Genomic DNA, 9,214 nt, shown 5'->3' with positions numbered 1-9,214 from the left:
CTTGTAGGGTACACCTCATTACATAATACACCACTATGATAAAAAGATATGGTGCAAGTGTGTCTCCCTGCAACATTCCTGCTAGGACTAAAAAAAAAAAAACTGTTTCACCATTAGCAGGCAACACTTTGGCAAATGTGTTGTTATACATGGTGCTTATGACCTGGAGTCTTTTTTAGGAATGCCATAGGCTCATAGTTTTTTCTCTGTCAGCTGAATCAAAGGCTTTCTTGAAGTCCACAAATATAAGAACAGCTGGTAGGTTCTCTGACAATTGATTCGACAAGAATTTCAAGTTTGATAAACATATAGCTTTAGTAGTCAAGGCCAGCTTTTATCAGTTACATCTTTTAACCAAAGTTAAGCCCTTTTTAAATTGGCCTGACTTGGAAAAGGCCATTCTTGTTTTTATCAGCTATGGGCTTGACTTCTGCAATGCTTTATATGTTGGAATCTCTCAATCCTTCATCAGACGCCTTCAGCTTACACAAAACGCTGCAGCCCAGATGTGACCACATCACCCTCATTTTATTTTCTCTCCATTACCTTCCAGTCCATTTTAGAATTTATTTTAAACTTTAATTGTTCACTTTTAAAACTCTTAATGATTAATAAACTTAAAAACATAATTAATTAAGGATGATTTACACTCAATAGGCTATAAATTAACACATTTAGTCATGCTTTACCCATATAGGCTAATTACTTCCAAAGCCAACATACTCAATGTTTATTCATGCTTAATAACTCATGAATTAACTATTCTATATACTGTGTATATGTTTGTAAATGGTCATATTAATGTACTTTCACATCATGTGTTTGACATGTATTAATGGGTAGAGAATGTTTGTATTAACTATATACTTATCCTGCAGTGCATTAATAATTAAAGCAGTTGCTAGCAGCTAGTTAAGTCTTTTTGTAAACCCTTATGCTTTATTAAGTTTATTAAGTCTTTGTTAATGTAGACAAAACTCTGAAGGCCCACAAGTTCCTTTTCACCTGTTGAAATCAGACCAAAATCAAGCCAGGAAACATGGAATACAACACATTTAGTTATGTATTGACATTTTTGACTTTCAAAACTTTGAAGTTGTGTACTTCAAATAGAGCAAAATATTTTTAAACAAAAGAAAGGTATCAGTGTAGATTAAAAACAAATCTCTAAAATGCTAAACACTTGCTTTAATCAACATAATCATGTTCCATAACTTTACTTAGAAAGGAAGCAGTTTTCCAGAAGCCTTACAATCTTTAAGTTGCCTGTATGAGGAGAAACTTGTGTGCTAAATATGCCTAAGACCAGTCGAAAAGTTCTGCAGACTTGAATAAGCAACAACAAATCTGCTGCCAGTGAGGAGATGGAACCACAGAAAGACAGTGGACGGTGCAACAAGCAGGAAATCAAAAGTAGGACTCAAACACAGTTTTTAAAAAAAAAAAAACCTTTTATGATTTGTTGTTGCTAGTGCGAGTCTGCAGAACTTTTTGACTGGCCTTCAGCATATTTAGCACACAAGTTTCTCCTCATACAGACAACAGTTGCAAAAACACGACAACAACACAGTCGATGGTCCCATCGATTGTTGAAAGTATTGGAACATGATTGTGTTGATTTTGGTCTGATCTCCACAGGTGAAAGAAACTTGTTTTGTCTACATTAACAAATACTTAATAAAGCATTAATAGTCTTCACTTTAGATGGCTTATAAGACTTAACTAGCTACTAGCAACTGCCTTAATTATTAATGCACTGTAGGATAAGTATATAGTTAATGCAAACATTCTCTAACCACTATGTTAATTTATAGAATATTAAATATGAATCATCCTTAATTATTGATGTTTTCAAGGTTAACTAATCATTTATTAATTAATAAATAAGGCTAAATAAGGTATAGTTATTATAAAGTGCTACCCCATTTAGATTGTTCCTCAGTAATGGATCAATGTGTACTTGCACTCTTTTCAGTAGCATTTTGTTGTCTAGTTTAGCTGCATATGAAGTCAGACTAATTCCTCTATGATTTTTTAGGAGACTCAAGCTTCCTTTTTTAATTCTAGGGACTATACCACTTCTGGACCAGGAGGCTTCTGGCTGCAGACCAGCATTATCAAGTGACATTTTGCTTTTTGTCTTTTATTTTTAGGTATATAATAAAATGTAATCTGTAACCGTTACTGCACCTTATTTATTTATTTATTTTAATGAAGTTTGGCCTCAACATTTACCTTTAACTTTTTTTTACATCCTTGTATGCCATCTCTCAATTTAGATCTTTTGGTTCTCAGTCAGTGTACAGTAAAATCTCATGAGCTGAGCTAACATTAGATTTTAGACGGTCTTCCTCCTGGTTTCTTATCTGAAAGCCTCAAAGAGGCAACATTGTAGGCTGCTCGGGGCTTCCTGGAGACACATGGCTGTAAAAAGCCCTCTGCGTCCTCACTGAGCTGCTTCTAGGCTTCTGATGCAGTGACTCTACACCTCCTAGATGTAGATACATCAGTGACAGGTGAAGCTGCTGGTTGGTTTAGGTCAGTAGTGAATGCTGATTAAACGGTTTTGTGTTTGTGTGTGTTTAGGTTTGTTTTTAGGTTTAGATTTGTGTGTGTTTAGGTTTGTGTGTTTTAGGTTTATGTGTGTCTGTTTAGGTCTGTTTGTTTTAGTTTTTTGTGTGTTTAGGTTTGTGTTTGTGTTAGGTTTTTCTTTGTGTTTGTTTTTCGGTTTACGTTTGTGTTTTTAGGTTTGTGTGTGTGTGTGGGTTTGTGTTTTTATGTGTGTGTGTTTGTCTCACTCTGTTGGAGATACGCAGCTGAGAAGATGGAGTGATAAAAAGCAGAATTGAGGAAAATACTCTTGAGAGTAAACAGAGGGAGCAAAGAAGAAATAAATAAAGAGGATGTAGAGCCTCTTGGTAATGGACTGCTGGATGCTGTGGAACACAGCCGTCCATGTGCATGTGTGTGTGTGTGAAAGAATATATACGCTCACAAAGTGTGTGCCTGTCTCTTCTCACATTACCCTTTACATTAAAACCAGTCAGGAGGAAAATTACTGCAGACCTGGGCCACCGTCTGCCCACTTGGCCCCACAGAGAGAGGGCTGGGTGTGGAGCCAGAGGATGGGATAAAAAGGGGGATAAGGAGATGGAGGGAGGAGAGTGGGGTGTCAAGGGACTTGGAGAGGGCCAGACTGCCCAAGGCACTGATCTGAAGTCAGTTTCTGCTGAATGAGAATTTGCTGTGCTGGGTTTGTTTGAGAAAGTTCAGAGTCCATCCCTGCTGCCACAGTCAGAGGGAACAGAGCTGCATTTTATATGAAGAAACATTTCACTATAAAAATAAATATTTTAAATCTGAATAAAAACAGCATAACAATTTGCACCTATTTTATTTTGGTAGATTATAACCAATATGTTTCAGTTAAAATGACCTAAATGTAACAACTAAATCCCACTGAAATAAAATAGTTAAATATCAACCAATGTTTTAGCTTGAAATTTTTCAAACAGTCTCATTTTAATCATGTTTATATTTCAGTAAAGTTAAATAAATTAGGTAAATCAAGTAAGTTCCACTCTGAGGAGGATCAACACCAACAAAGCTGGAGGAGCACACAGAGTGTCGGGCAGAACCCTGGAAGTATGGGCTGACCAGCTGGCAGGATGTTTCTGCAGGTTTTTATCCCTTCAGCTTGCTCTGGTCCATTATCGTCCCTGTGCCCAAACATTCACCTGTCACCTGTCTCAGCGAGTGACTATGAATCTTACATTTTGACTTGTTTTTATCTTTTAGATATGTTTAAATTCAAAACAATAAATAAGGTATAATTAATAAATCTATAACTAGTTTGCTTAAACATTTAATTAAACTTTAGACATAAGAAACAATATTTATGCTAAATATTACCCATTTATTCAGATAAATATGCAAAATATAAATTATATAAAAATAGCATTCAAACATTTAACAGCTCATTATTACATATAGAAATTTCTTCATATTTCTGACAAAATAATTGCATAACAGGAAATTAATGAAGGTGTAGAAATGTATACAAAGAAAACAGTTAATATTCTCAAAGCTGTGGAGGTGGTTTGCAATTGTTGGATAAACCCAGCTAAGAGCTGCACCAAGTTATCAATAAAAATGTCTTGTTTTCTGTAGGACAGCACCAATTATAAATAAATCATAGACATGAAGAAAGTTAACTACTGATATAATTGTTGATGATGCAGCGCAGAACCCAAATCTTTGATAAGGTTCTAATAAAAAAAACTTGCAATAAATTTGAAGCTATTGCAAGTTGATAAAACAATGTTCTTTCCCATTCTAATGGGAGAGAAAGCACTTTGAGTCGCCTCGTGCTGAAAAGTGCTATATAAATAAATGTACCTACCTACCTACCTACCTAATGCTTACTGATTTTTCTAACAATATGTCAGGATCATTAATGACCTTCTAATCCAAATTCTAAGGCAAACAAATGATCATAGTAGTCAAAATTGACCTTTCACATATAAACCTAAACAGATTTTAATCAAACATCCTGTTCAAAGATCCTTCTGCTTTAGACAAACTTATAATCAAAGTCCTTTTTCAGCTCATTAAAGGATTAATTCCTGCTTTAGAGTTGTATCTTGTTTAATCATACTTAAATGAGTGTAACTATTTAAATCAGGTTCAGATTGTGGTATTCTGTGAGTTTGCTTCCGGTTCCTGATTGGTTGGCAGACTAATCGTCCTCAGCTGCGGCAGATCAAGATCATCAGTGCTCCGGGTACTTAATGCTGCGGTGAAGACCAGACCGACGCTGAGGCATCGCTTGCCGTGGGTAAAAGCATCTTGGCCTCTATCAGATTCTGCTTCATGAGTCTTGCTCGTGTTTTTGTACTCTGTGTATCCTCAGAACCATTCAGAACCCTTGGCTTCCTGGAGCTTGCCTGATCTGTGTGTCTCGCCGCCTTCATCGAAGAAGTTCTTCCCCAAACCTCTCACACGATCTGATCCGCGCCGTGCCTGTCTGCCTCCATCAGGAACCCGACCTACCTGTGGAACGTACACCTGTGAGTACTCACCTCCGTGTCCGGAATCAACTACGCTGGAAACCTCCATCTGTAAATACTCACCTCTGATTACCTTCACCTTCCTCCTCTGTGTGGAAATCACCTCCTTTACCAGTAAGAACAGAACACTTCTCCATCCAAAAGAAATTACTCCCTGTTGGATCCTCCGAATACTCACCCTCCATCTCCCGTTCCTTGTCCTGCACTGTAAATAAAATCACTTACCTTATTTCGTTGTCTCTCAAGTCTGTTTGTCGCCAAGTTGCTCGCCTTTGACTATTTCCGCAAAACCTGATACAGATAATAATTACTTTGTGCTCAGAAAATTAATCCCAAATTTTGATTGTTTTTTTGTTATGTTAATTGTTTGTTGATCTTGTTTGTTTTTCATTTTGTTTATTTTGTAGTAAAATTTAAAAGGCAAATATCATCTCTCCTTTCTTTCATACATAATGATACAAAATTTCTTGTGATGAATGAATTTAGCCTTCAGCTGTTGAGTTCTGGTAAATGATAAAGGGTGAATAAATCGAGCAATCTAAGGATTAAGTCCTCATAAAATACAATTAATCATTCAACATGACTACTGAGCCAAAAGCTAGTCTCAACCCAACCAAGACCAAAGTGAATTGCTACCATATTAAAATGGCTCCAATCTCATATTTTAAAGATGATCATCTGAATCCAATATTATAGATCTTCATACCACTGTCAATACACTGTTATTTACCTAGATTTATGTGCTTACTTGCAAAATCTAACAGCAGCAGCAGCAAAAACTAGCTCCTGTCTGGGGCTCATCTGGCAAGTATATCAATATTTATACTTGGATAACTAAAATAAAAAAAGGAAAATGTGTAATGCAAAACTGATGGTAGAGATGCACCAAATCTAGTTTTATGGGTGAGAGCATTTTCCAGTTCTAGTACAGCTCCAACCTACCGATACTGACTTTTTCAAATATTTCTCTCAAAGAACTATAATTACAAGAATACAATATATCCATTTTTTAAATATGCTTTTTCCTGCAGGATTACAGGGGACTGGTACACTCATTGGACTCATTGTGCAATAGGCAGAGTACACCCTGGACAGGTTGCAAGTTCATCACAGGGCCTCAGAAACAATTTAGTTCGGTTTATTTATATAGTACTAATTTACGAGAAAAGTTATCTCAACCCATTGTACAAAAACATTTGCAAACACTGTAAAATGCCAATTACTAAAAGTTATTTGTCTAAGGAAGCCAGCAGATTGTGTTGAATCTTTACTTCGTCGCAATCTCCCATCCCGAGCAGCACATTGGCGACAGTAAAAAGGAAAAACTCCCTTCTAACAGGAAGAAACGTCCAGCAGAACCAGGCTTAGGACTGGGGTTTGAGAGGACAGGAAAGAGACACAGACAAACACAGAATAACTGATCAAGGTGTAGTTTCTATGAGAAGAAAGACAAAGAAAAACACATGTTAATGATAGAAACAATTACAAATACAAACATGGAGAGTAGAACAAGTAAAGGCAGAGTGAGTAAATGTGGTCAGTTTTTCCCTTCAGCAGTTTAAGCCTTAAGGAGCACAACTATGGGATAGCTCCAGAAACCCAAGACAACCCTAACGATAGGATTTGTCAGAAAGGAAAGCTTTAAGCCTAGTCTTAAAACAAATGAGACAGACAACCATTCACGCTCTCAGTCACACCTAGTGAAAATTTGTAGTTACCAGTTACCCTAACATGATATTTTTGGACTGTGGGAGGAAAATGGAGAACCCACTCAAGCAAGGGGAGACCATGGAAATGCTACACAAATAATGAAACTGCCACAGCTTTAACCACTGCATCACCATGCTGCCCTCTGTACAAAATCTATTTTCTGAAGTTTCTGAATAATAAATAAATAAATAAATCAGCCGAATCCTGCTGCAGTTTAATTTCTGGGTTTCAGTTTATGGAGGGGAGCTTTATACTGTTCAGTTTTAAAGATGCATCAAACTACTGAGTGACAGAAAGCTTTCACATTGCTGCTCAATACAAGAGTATTATTATTATTATTATTATTATTATTATTATTATTATAATAATAATAATAATAATAATAATAATAATAATAATAATGTCAGTGGCTGCAGAAACATCACATTTTTGCCTGTTGAGTAGGTGGTGGTCATTTTAGTTAAAAAGCTAAACCAGTATGCCTTTCACATCAGTCTGTCAGAAAAATAAATTCCAGTTAAATTCTTTCTGTTGGTAGTCAACAGGCAGCTGGTGTTTAGTCAAACAGTTAAGAGTTTGAAATGTCTATTGTATAGAAAATAATTTAACGTTCAAATTTCCCTGGACAATCGGAAGTTGATAATGTCAACCCCAATTTTTTATCAGAGATATATTTTTTCTAATGTATAAATGATCTGAAATTTCTGTTCACAATAAATGTTTATAGTAAAAACCATTTTCTAAAAACACCTCTTACCAGGTTACTGAACTTTTTCTCTCTTTCTGCCACTGTAAATCTTTAAACGATATCCTTCAGATCATTAGACAAAGGGACTTGTTCTTGTAAAACCCAACAGAACAATAAGTACAGTACGTCTGCTTTTAAAGACAGATTTTAGCTTCTTAACATTTGTGCAAACTTAAACATTAGTCAGTTAGTCATCCATGCTCTGCAAACTCTCACCCTTGTGCTGTTAATGATTGTTAATTTAACATAAGAACAGAGGACAGTCACCTGTGTGAAAGAAAGCCAACTGCATAATAATCAGTCCCGGTTGTTATATTGAAACAAGGATGAAAGGATCACTGCACTGACATTATAACTGTTTAATGTCTTTTATTGGCATCATTAGCTTTGCTAACATTAACAGCAGTTCCTGAGTCAGAAAATACAGCCTACCTCATCAAAGTTTTCCCAACCAGTTGAAAACATCTTAATCCAATGCATTCTATGACAGACATTAGTTGAAAGCTTAAAAAGTAAAAGAAAAGAGCTGTAACCCATTTTTCTGTCTGCTGGAGTCCAGCCTGAAGTAGAAATATTAGCGACCGATCACATGAGGATCAGTCGCTAATATTTCTTCATAGAAAATGCAGTTTCCTTCTAACAGGCCCTCCAACATTAATTCTTGCTCCGACTTTACTTCTAAACACCTTACAGTCAATACGGCTAACTTCATGTTTCCTCCACACAGTAAAAACTTTCTGAACAAGCTGTGCCAGGTGCAGCACAAGCATTCACTGATGGGAAAAACATCAGGTTTTTGAATGTTGACCATCTGGTTACCAATCATGGCTGGTCAAGTCAAATATTGTCCAGTTCCTGTCACAAGCCAATTCCCCAGTGCTTCTCAAATTGATGGTTGTCTGAACATTTACATAGTGTGTACATGAAACACTATGAAATATTTAAAGATTGGAGTTTTTATAAGACAGTAGCAAATGATTTTGGAAGTGGGTCTGTCCAGACAAGATATTATTTAATTATTAGATATTCAACATGATCTGAAAGAACCAAATTCTAAAGCAGATTGCTACTGTTCCTCAAACAGATCTGGTCCCCGTCCCAATACTCGCACTTCCACCCTCGTGTCCTTCAAATGTGTGTTCATGCTGAAGGGTTTAAATGAGTAGTGTGTCCCAATTCTCCAGAGTGGTCTTTAGCCCCGCCCCCTTTGTGTACTACATCCACCCTTCAGCTAAGCCCGCATCCAGGAGGACTTCAGCAAAGTATTTACCCACAATTCATCGCTGCATGTGACATTTTGATTTTTTTTTTTTTTTTTTTAATGGCCTCCCTTCTCCCCTTACAGCCATCCTCTCCACACCATTATTGAAAACTATTTATTCTAGTGATTATCAAGTGGAGTGTTTATTATATATATATATAAATATATTTATTTTTTTTTTCATTATAATATAGAAAGAAAAAGAAGAGAGAGAAAGAAAGACTACAAAATATAAGATGTATACACAAAGAGAGCACACGGCAACACGGCAAGCACCTGACCACTGTCTGTTCCCCTGTAAAGGACATGACAAAGCACAGCATACACATGAATATACCTTCACATATCTATCTATATGTCTACATATGATACCTACATAGGCATTCCTACATCTATTTGTGTGTGGTTGTGAACATGCATAAGTGC

This window comes from Kryptolebias marmoratus, linkage group LG14, assembly GCF_001649575.2.
Source record: "Kryptolebias marmoratus isolate JLee-2015 linkage group LG14, ASM164957v2, whole genome shotgun sequence".
Classification (NCBI taxonomy): Eukaryota; Metazoa; Chordata; class Actinopteri; order Cyprinodontiformes; family Rivulidae; genus Kryptolebias; species Kryptolebias marmoratus.
This window is presented reverse-complemented; position numbering follows the sequence as displayed.